Source organism: Macrotis lagotis, chromosome 8, assembly GCF_037893015.1.
Source record: "Macrotis lagotis isolate mMagLag1 chromosome 8, bilby.v1.9.chrom.fasta, whole genome shotgun sequence".
In the NCBI taxonomy this organism is placed as follows: Eukaryota; Metazoa; Chordata; class Mammalia; order Peramelemorphia; family Peramelidae; genus Macrotis; species Macrotis lagotis.
In genome coordinates, this window is record NC_133665.1 from 100762203 (window position 1) to 100774264 (window position 12062).

The following is a 12062-nucleotide window of genomic DNA, read 5'->3' on the forward strand; positions in this document are numbered from 1 at the left end:
GACTTTAAAAGTCAAAGAAGAATTTATATTTCTACTAAAAATATAATGATCCAAAAATGTTGGTAGAAAGAACCCTAATCAGATTCCATATGGATCTGAGCAACACATTTTAGGAATATGGAAGAAAAGTTCTACATTTTAGTCACAAGTTTCTCGAGACAATATATATCTTCAACTCTCTGGGTATATGTAAATCTATGTGTATATAGATATATAAATACACATGTATATATTTATATACATAAATAATGACAATAAGTATTTATTGAGCATCTATTATGCTAAATTCAAAGAAAGGCAAAGGACAGTTCCTATTAACAAGACCTTATTTACAGTCTAATGGAGGCTACTACATGTATTCAAGACAAATTGAAGATAATGGATAGAGGGAAGACACTAGCTTCATGTGTACAACATATGTAGATATATACATGTGTGTGTATTTTATGTGTATGTGCACGTGTATAAGACATAAATATCTTTTTGCTTCTTAGAGGGAAATTCAAACTGAAGAATCCCCACCCCCCCATCTAAACTCTCCTTCCCAATCATCCTATATTTTATTGTATCCAGAATAAAGACAAAATTCCATAGTCAAGATTCAGCAAAGTTTCAGAGTTTATGTAACAGTCTCTGCTGATTCGTTAAATTGAACAATCAAAAGTCACTTTAATTTTGTTATCCCCTAGGGAATCATTTTCCTAAAACAAACGAATTCCCTTTTGCACTGCCTCTAAAGATTTTCTTTTTTTACCTTGTTAAAGGTGAACACTTTATTCTAATTACTTTAGTAAAGAAATCTTGAGCAGATCAGTCTCTTTTCCTTTGGAAAGGGGTTAGGCCTTCAATAAGAATGATTTTAAAAGACTAACCAAGAGAGACAGAAGAAGAAATCCAAATTAAAATAACTTAAAAATGTGTAAATAATATGGAAATCATCTATCTAATGATTGATGACTACAGATTTATGATGCAATTGAGATTAGATATTGCCATACCACTTTTATTTATTCTTTTTCTTGTCTTTTCTAACTTTTAGGTTATATTCTACCTTGTTATTTCTTTCTTTAATTCTACTGTAGAGTTGTATAAAATATCCCCCTAATTAACTGATAGGTATAGCAATAAATCAATAAATGAATTCAAATGGTTAAAAGAAATATTTTTAAAATATTTCAATATAGGACATTGTTTCATAACTAATCATTAAAAAGAGACTGATAAGGGTTTACATTGCGATTAGATCACACCAAACTAATGTTCTTTCTTGATATCAGTCTGTAATATACAACCTAAAAAATTAAGGGATGGCTCCATGGGAAAGTCTTTAAGGGAGACAACCAAAGTGGGAAGAGGATTGAAATTACAAGAATTGGTTGAAGGAATTAGGGATATTTAGCCCAGAGAAGACAAAAAGAGACCTAAGAAAGTTATAATTAACTGTCTTTGAATATTAATTTGAAAGGCTGTACCTAGGGAAGAGGGCTTGGACTTATTTCATTTAGGTCCCATTGAACAGGCTTAATGAGAACAATGGACATGACTGGGAGTTTGATTTTGGTTTAGAGCAAAAAACCTTTCCTATTGAGATGAAATAAAAACTACCTTGGTTGGTAGTGAGCCACCTGTGACTAAAGGTCTTTCCACTGAGACTCAATGACCAGTTCCCCGATAAAGCCAAATTATGTGTATATTTCAAAGCTATAAAATTTTGAAAATAATTCAAATTATGTCCTTCATATCAAATTACAAAAGTAAAGGAAAAAATTTAAAAGCTTAGGAATCATGACAAAGACTATGAAATGAATGTGAATGTGTCAAGTCTATAAAACACATAATAGGCACTTCAATGAAAAATAGACCACTGTTTCTTCCTCCTTTACACTTGGTTATCACAAATTCAAGGAAATCCTTATGGAGATATGGACTGAATTACATGATGGTTCTGAGGGTTTAGTACTACTGAGATACTGGATCCTAGATGAAATCAGAGCAGAGGCTTGAGGCTCTAGGACTGTCCCTGTGGGAAGAATAAAATTGGGTAGTTATACTTTATTGGTTTCAACTTTATTGGTTCTACAGGAACTGCAAGAGAATAAGTAGACAAGGAGCTTATCCCCTTCCTTTTGGAAAACATGGAGAAGTAATTGGGGACTTTTCTCTTCCTGGGCTCCTGCTATCTGTAATAATGGAAAGAATATGGAATTTGGAAATGGAGGACCTATGTTCAAATCTTGGTTTGGTTACTTTCTATTTTCATGATTAAGGCAATCCCATAGAATTGAAGCTACTTGAGGACTTACCATTCATAATGTCTACAATAATACATAGTAAATGCTTTAACAATGTTTGTTGAATGAATTAATGAAAGATGTTATGTTCCTTCTCTGGGTCCCAGTTTCTTCCTCTCTGTTGAAATATTTTGAAAAGCAATTTGAGATATTTCCCACACAATCACTAAACTGATTGAGAAAACCCTTTTGATTCAGCAATACCACTACTGGATAGAGCAAAGATAGAGGAAAAGGACCCACATGTACAAAGGTATTTATAGCAGCCCTTTCTCTAGTAGCCAAAAATTGGCAACAAAAGTGGGGAAACTATCAGTTTGAAAATGGTTGAACAAATATGCTGGATTCAGAAAAACCTCGGACTACTTGTATGAACAGATGCAGAGTGAAATACATAGAACCAGCAAAACAATTTGTAAAATGACTCCAATATTGTTGAAGGGCTTCAGAACTCTCAAAACAGTGACCAATTATGACTTTGCAGACTTTCTCTTTGCAGAGAAGTGGTGGACTAGGGATACAGAAAGAGATCTACCCTTCCAGACATGGGCAATGTGCTGATTTGCTTTGTTTATTAAAAGGGAAGAAAGGGGCTGCTAGGTGGTGCAGTGGATAGAGCACTGACCCTGGAGTCAGGAGTACCTGGGTTCAAATCCGGTCTCAGACACTTAATAATTACCTAGCTGTGTGGCCTTGGGCAAGCCACTTAACCCCATTTGCCTTGCAAAATCCTAAAAAAAAAAAGGGGGAGGAAAGAAGTAATAGTAACTCGTGATAGATATGCAAAAAATTAAAAAGGAAGAAAATGGCTTTAATAAAACATTAAAAATATACAGGAAAAAAACAAAAACAATTAAGAATGGGGCATAGGCTAATTTTGTTTTGTTGTTGCTGAATCACTTCAATCATATCTAACTCATGACACCATTTGGGATTTTCATGGCAAAAATATTAGATTGGTTTGCATTTCCCTCTCCAGCTCATTTTAAAGATGAAGAACTTAGGCAAACAAGGTTAAGTAACTTATCCAGGGTCACACAGCTAGTAAGTGTCTGAGGCTAGTTTTAAATTCATGAAGATGCGTCTTTTTGACTCCAAGCACAGTATTCTAACCACTGCTACCTTGTTAAATTTAATAAACATTTTAAAAAGCTAAACTGTATTTAATAGAAGTTTACAACTTCATATATAATGCTCATTTTTTATTCTTCAGTGATAATAATAACTGCTGGCATTGATATTTGGCTTTATGGTTTGAAATGCAATTTATATATTATCTTATTTGATCTTCATGACAACCTGAGAAGTATAATTATTATTCCTAACTTACAGATGAGGAAACTGAAGCTAAAAGAGAGACTAAGTGACTTGCCCAGGTCATCAAACTAGTAAATGCCTGAGGAAGTGTTAATCAAGAGTTCGTCCTGAGTATGAGTCTAGCAACCTTTATCCATTATACTATATAGTCACCTATATTTTGGGAAATGCCTTTCATAAAAAAAATTCTTGTGTTTATTGATGATTAAATTTATAATAAAAAAAGTTTAATAAAGCCTAGAATAAATGACTGTCAGGGTCTCTTCCAGGTCAGAATCTGAGGATTATCCAGTGTTCCTGGTGGTAATTCCTTACCTTTCTAGTGACCCACACAAATCAAACCTGCTTCCATTCTAAATAATAACCTTCCTTCATTGCTGCAAAAGGAAGTCCCTGGGATAAATGGTGTGCAGACAAATAAGATAATACATGTAAGCTACTTGGGAAATCTTAAGACCTGCATTTAAGTGTGCTATTGCTTTGATTGTTATGCACTTGCTTCAATATTTCAAAAACTCTATACTTTCATCCACATCTATACTTCTTCCACTCAGGTAAGTCACAACCTCTCAGTATCATAGCCCTTCCTGAGTTGCTCTGGCAAAAATAATTGCCTGGAGGCCAGTCTGGTGATGAACTTCTCCACACTGAGCTAGATTGGTCTTTGGGTACCTGGTATATTATTTTATTTTATTTATTTGTTTATTTGTTTATCTTTGTTTATTCATTCATTTTTCAAGGCAGTAGGGTTAAGTGATTCACCCAAGGTCACACAGCTAGGCAATTATTAAGTGTCTGAGGATGGATTTGAACTCGAGTCCTCCTGACTCTAGTGTTGGTGCTCTATCCACTGCACCACCTAGCTGTCCTCTGGTGTGTTATTCATCCTGTATTTGAAATTTTTCCAGGTTGGGAATAGCTTGCCAGAGCTTTCTTTCAGTCAGCTGACATAACCTGCAATAGACCAGGAGACCCTCCCCATCATGGCCATCACCACCCTTTCCATGCAGTTCTATGCAATAGGTAGGTCTGCCTCACATCAATCTTCTGTTGGTTTAGATTGGATATTGGAATGAAAGGAGATACTTGTAGATTATTCAATAGTTAACAAAAGAAAGCTTACTTTATGACATATATGCAGCACTGAGCTTGGGTAAGCTGACCTTCCTCACCTCCATACGTAAACCCATCTAGCCAGTAACGCAGGGTACAGTCACTTGTGAAGTCTTGGGACTTCTACCAATTCTGAAGGTCACCAATTCTATGTGGGCAAAGAACCTTATTTATATATTCATTCATTCATTCGTTTGTTATTTATTCATTCATTTATTTATTTTTAAAGGGTCTTTTCACCTCCTTAAGTGACAAAAACTCAAGCAAGTCACATCTTGACCTTCAGTACTCTGAGCCAATCTAGTTCTTAGATTAGCTATGTAATCTTTTTTGAGTGAAAAACTAACTTAACCTGTATTGCAGAAGAAGTAGAGAATTCTGGTGGATAGTGGTCTTACTACATTTTAAAAATGTGGAGGGCAGCTAGGTGATGCAGTGGATAGAGCACCGGCCCTGGAATCAGGAGGACCCCAGTTCAAATCCAACCTCAGACACTTAATAATTACCTAGCTGTGTGGCTTTAACCCCATTTGCCTTGCAAAAATGTTAAAAAAAATAAAATAAATGAAAAAATAAAAATGTGGCACCTAGATGTGATGTGGTTCAGTGGGGTTATCAATAAACTTTTTAAAATGTAGTCTAAGAGAGGATTATTTTTTTTGGAGGGGGGGCAATCATTTACCAACATTGTGAGATGCCACCTTATTGTTACTTTATTTGGAAGTTGTCATGCATCAAAACCCTTCCTCCGCAGAATTCTTTCTGGATAAAGTTCTACCTAACCAATGTCTCTCCCACCTCATGTCTGCAAAATAGCCTTCTGGTAGACCCTTATAAGACTTTAAATTTTCTTTTAAAATTTTAACTGATTCTATTCATCTAATGTTTGAGCCAGTCAAAATCTTATATATTTCATGTAGATGACCAGTGCTTCCTCCTAGAGTCAGTTTGATAAGTATGCTATCTTTCCCTTTATTTGAATCACTGAATTAAAAAAAAAATGTTTAACAGCACAAGGCTAAGGACTGACTCCCAGACCCCTTCAGTGGAGACCTGATTCTAAATAATCACCAAACTATTATTGATTCCTCAATCCATTCCAAATCCACCTGGCTCTATCTATTTCCAGTTCAGATCTTTCCATCTTGTCCACAAAAATATTGTATGTTTTGTTAAAATTAATGTAAACTGTATCTACATCTTCCTCTTGACCTACTATATAAAAAAGAGGAAATGAAATTATCAATGAATTGCTGAATCTCAGAGATAGAGGGGACCTCCAAAACCACAGCAGTGTGTTGGAGTCAGCTCCCACCAACTCTAGAAACCTGTTAAATTGTATAAGCATTTATATTTTGGAAATCCATAATTCTACAAATCAGGGTTTGACTTCTTGTTCTGTTGATTTTCAACAAACTATACCTGAAGGTTAATTCTAGTCATCTTCGTCTGCCTGTTTTTGTATAGTTGGCTAGCTAAGAATGATTTAACAAATATTTTTAAATATAATAAAATTTTATTTTTAAAACATAAAAATCATTCTTAGTTTCTGTACAAAAGACAACCCATTCCACTTCAGACAGGCTCCAATTGTTTTTAATCAATGGCTGGATCTAGATCTTCAGGGGTTTGTGATGTGGGTTCCATTACCTCATTTTAAAAAAATTGTTAACTGTATTTCAGTATAACCAATTTCCTTTGTAGGTCTTTGTATTTTAATTTATGCATTTAAAAACATTCTTCGATGGGATTCATAGGCTTTACCAAACTACCAAAAACTACAGTATTCAAAAAAGTTGAAAACCTCTGGTCTAAGAGGTGACTCTGCCCATTTTTAAATCCATAAAATCCTTACCCTGGAAGTCTAAAGGATTGTTCTTATACCTACAAATGCTTGGCCCAAGGGGATTTTGCTATTGGTAATAGCACTAAGAAGTTTAGAAGCAGATCACATCCTGAAAGATGAAGCTCCAAGAAGGAGGTTGGCCCACAGGGACCAGCAAAACAGCAAACACACACACACACACACACACACACACACACACGCACGCACGCACGCACACACGCACACACGCACACACGCACACACGCACACACAAAAGGAGTCCAGTATTTGATCTTAGTTCTTTTGGAAGTTTAGTTATAAATGGAATTTTCTTTATATTGATAAAGAATAATATTGCCTAAAATCATCAGCAAGCATTATTTGTAATTGGAATAAAGCTAGAAGGCTTTCCTTAGATATTCTTTGTGTAGTAATAAAAAAATACTTCCTTTGTGTTAATAAAGGAATATTCTCTAGTATTAGTACCTAATGATGATACACTCTATATAATCCTACCTTTATCACTTACTTTGCATACACTAATTCCAAAGGTAGGTCAATTCCCTGTGTGTGTGGCACAGCAATCCAGGTACAGGTTCTTCTTCTCTTTGACTCTTTGTCTTTTGCTTTGGGGCTCTCTTAAATATGATATTTAACAGAGTCATGTTGGAAAGAGCTCATAATTAAATTTCCAGTGTAAGCATTCACACCTTAGAATCTAAAATCTGGGCTTTGTTTATTGTTTTGCTTAATCTCTAACCTTAAGATAGGGATAAAAAATGTTAATAAATGTAGATTAAATTCAAAAGTGTATGAGGTATATATACACACACACAAACATACACACATATATATCAGCACATATATATCTGTCAGTTAGGTGGTATAGTGGATAGAGCACTGGGCTTACAATTAAGAAGACTCACCTTTCTGGGTTCAAATCCAATCTCAGACACTTAGTAAATCTGTGACCCTGGGCAAATTACTTAACCTCGTTTCCTCAGTTTCCTCATCTGTAAAATGAGTTGGAGGAGAAAATGGCAAACCACTCCAGTATCTTTGCTAAGAAACTCTCAAAATGAGGTCACAAAGAGTTGGATATGATTGAAATAACAGAACAACAACATATATACTTATACATAAATTTTATAACATACCTATATAAAGGTATCTAAGAAGCATTATTTATGTTTGTGATTATAATATCAGATCATTTTATCTCTTTTTAAAATTTTTAAAATTAAATTTATTTCTTTCTGAACTTAAGGAAAAAAGCATTTCCATAATATAGTAGAATGGAAAAAGAGATGATTGTACATAACAATGCAAATATATTATTTACAACTCTCCATTCTTTTTAAATATATAACAAAGGTAACATGTAACTTTCTTCCCCCCCTTTTTTCTTCTTTTTCCTGCCCTTCCTCCCCACAAATACAAACATATATGTAAAACCATTCTATACATATTTCTATTTGTCAATTCTTTCTCTGGTTACAGATAGCATCTTCCTTCATGTGTCCCTTGAAGTTAATTTGGATATTTACAATAATTTAAAACATATTATTGTTACTATATTCAATATTCTTTTGGTTCCATTCATTTCACTCTTAATTATTTGGTTTAAGTCTATCTGTATTTTGATTATTGAGCTCATCATTTATTATACCACAATAACATGTCATCACAATCATATAACTTTTTAGTCATTCCTCAACTGATGGGGGATTTTCAGTTCTCTGCCACCAAAGAGAGTTACTATACATATTTTAAAACATATAGATTCTCTTTATCTTTTCCTAATAATCTTGGGCTAGTATGGGCATAATTGCTGGGCATAGTTCCAGATTGCTCTCTAAAATGGTTAGATTGCTTCACGGTCCCAATTTCCAATGTTTGTCTTGTTCCACTTCAATCATTTTAGCCAGTCTGATCGGTGTAAAATTTATGATTTTATCTAGATCATTTTATCTAGTCCAATAGTGATCTAGAGTATTTTTTTCACATGACTATGAATTGTTTTGATGTCTCCATCAGAAAACTGCCTGTCCTTTGACCATTCATCGATGGGTTTTTATAGATTTGATAAAGTGTGTTATATAGGTGAGAACTTTAATCTGAGGATATCTATTTACCAAAATTTCTGCTTTCATTCTGATTTGGCTATATTTATTTTATTTGTACAAACTCTTTTTAATTTAATATTTTGAAATTATCCATTTTACATCTCACACTGCTCTCTATCTTTTATTTATTCATAAATTGCTTGCTTATCCATAAGTCTGATAATTAATATATTTCATGTTCTTCAAATTTTCTTATATCTTTCTTTATATTTAGGTCATGTATCCATTTTGATTTTACTTTAGTAAATAGTTTAAGATGTGGGTCTATACCCAATTTCTGCCAGACTGATTTCCAGTTTTCCCAACAATTTTTACCAAATATGAGTTATTATCCCAAATATTTGAATCTTTACACTTGCCAAATACCAGGTTACTGTATTTATTTGCTGCTGTAAATTATGTATCTACTTTGTTACACCAAAATATCTTTCTTTTTCTTAGCAGTGTGAGATGGTTTTGACAATTACAGCCTTACAATATAGTTTAAGGTCTAGTATTGCTAAAACCTTTTCTTTATATTTTTAATTAGTTTCCTTCTTATTCTTGACTTTTTATTCTTCCAAATGAATTTTGTTATTGATTTTTTTCTAATTCAGTAAAATGATTTTTTGGTAATTTCATCAATATGGTATTGAATATATAAATTTGTTTAGATAAAATTGTCATTTTTTATTATATTGGCCCTTCCTACCCATGGACAATTAATATATCTCCAATTATTTAAATCTGATTTTACTTTTATAAATTTTTTTATAATTTTGTTCAAATGGTTCCTGGGTTTATTTTGGCAGATACACTCTCAAGTATTTTATATTATATAGCTATTTTAAATGGGACATCTTTTACTATATCGTTTTTCAGAGTTTTATTTGAGCTGTATAGGAATGTTGAAGATTTATGAGGATTTATTTATATTTTGCTGCTTTGCTAAAATTATTGTTTCAACTTTAGTTGAGTCTTTGGAATTTGCCAAGTATATCATCATATTGTCTGTAAAAAGAGATGAGGGTTTTATTACCTCATTCCCTATTCTGACTCCTTCTACTTATTTTTCTTCTCTTATAACTGTTGCTAGGATTTCCATTACAATATTGAATAATATTGGTGACAGTGGGCATCCTTGTTCTATACCTAATCATACTGGGAAGACTTCTAGCTTTATTCCCATTACAAATAATGCTTGCTGATGAGTTTAGGTAATTATTCTTTATCAATATAAAGAAAATTCCATTTATAATTAAACTTTCAAAAGTTTACTTTAAACAGAAATGGATATTTATTAAAAGTTTTTCTTCATTTATTGATATAATCATATAATTTTTTAAAACTTTTATTATTGATATAATCAACTATATCATTAGTTTGTCTTATGTTTAACCATCTCTGCATTCCTGGTATAAATATCACTTGGCCATAATATTTAATCTTTGTAATATATTGTTGCAATCTTTTAACTAATGTTTTATTTAGGATTTTTGAATCCATATTCATTAATGAAATTAGTCTATAATTTTTTTCCTCTGTTTTTACTTTTCCTGGATTGGGTATGAGTATCATTCATAAAGGTATTCCTTCTTTGCCTATTATTCCTAATAAGTTATTTAATATTTAAACCAGTAGATCTTTAATGATTAGATAAAATTCACTTATAAATCTCTCTGGTTCTTTTTTTTTTCCTTTTAGGAAGCTCATTTATGACCTATTCAATTCCTTTTTCTAAAATAGGTCTATTTAAATACTCTATTTCCTCTTCTGTTTAATCTAGACAATTTATATTTTTGTAAATATTCTTCCATTTCACTTAAATTGTTGAATTTATTGGCATATAATTGGTCAAAAAACTCTTTATAATTGTTTTAATTTCATCTTCATTAGTGGTATATTTACTCTTTTCATATTTAATACCAGTGATTTGGTTTTCTTCTCTCTCTCTTGGGTCAATTTAAAAAGTGATCACAGCCAGTTCTTCAGAGTTAACAAATTCCTGGAGAAGTCCATTGTTTGATTTCCTCATCACCTGCCACAACTAATCTCTAAACTGTTGTTTTTATTCCAGATACACCCTACCTCCCCATCTCTAGCAAATAATACCAAATAATCCTGAGGTTAGTGTTAAATTTGTTTAATAAATTAAAGAAAATGAGCTAGAACAAAAAGAGGGGAGCCAACAGAATATTGGAGTAGGAGAAGATGAAATGTTTAGTATACACAGTGGAAACCTAGAAGATTTTGACTGTAAAGAGTAGGAAGAGGCTTCTTGCTTAGATGACAAAGAAGGGGCAGATAATCACTGCCTTTCTTTCCCTTGGGCTCGGGGCCACTGGGAAAGGAAAATGTTTAGAGATGTGGGTCTCACCCAAAGCAGATTCAGTCTGCCGCAGAGCCATCGCATCTCCTGTGCTCCACTACTATCAGGGGTTCCCACAGTCTTTCTGTGGGAGGCAAGCTCTAGAGAGGAAACTAGTTCAACACTGTCCCACATGAATGTCTCTCTCTGGATGGAAAATCAGCTGGCTCCTTTCAAACAGTGCTTTTATTTTATATCGGCAGGAAGTAGACTTAGGGGGAACATTTTAGAATGTGTTAACATATGTATGAGAGCAACTAGGTGGCACAGTGGATAATACAGCACCAGTCCTGGAGTTAGGGAGAACTGAGTTCAAATGCAGCCTCAGACATTACTACCTGAGTGATCCTGGGCAAGTCACTTAACCTCTGTTTGTCTCAGTTTCCTCATCTGTAAAATGATCTGAAGAAGGAAATGGCACTTTAGTATCGTACCAAGAAAATCCCAAATCTGAGTCAGATGTGACTGAAAAGACTTATCAGTATATCAGCACGTATATATGTATGTGTGCAAGCATGTGTGTGCATACATGAACCATCTATACATGCATATGCATGTGTATGCATGCACACATGTATTCGGTGAGTGCACTGTGTGCGCGTGTGTCTTGCATATGCACAGTATGTGTGCTTTAGACATGCATGTGGGTGCATGCAGCTATATGCACGTATATGTACATGTGTTCATACGTACACATGCATATGCATGTGTGTGGATGTGTATGCATATATGCCTTGTGTATACATGTATATATGCATGTGTATATAAAGGTATATGTGTTTATATGCATGTGTGTAGATGCACTGCATATGTGTGCATCTGTGTATGTATGTGTATGCATGTGTGTGTTTGTGTACATGTGCATATATATGTAGTATGTGTGGTATGTTACTTTCTTCCTTGTCTCTCTTCCTCCCTCCCTCCTTTCCTCCCCTCCCTCCCTCTTTCTTTCTTTTATCTATTCCTTTTTTCCTCTCTTTTTCTCTTCTCTTTCTTTCTCTCTTTTTCTTTCTTTTTTCTCTTTCTTTTTTCTTTCTCGCTTT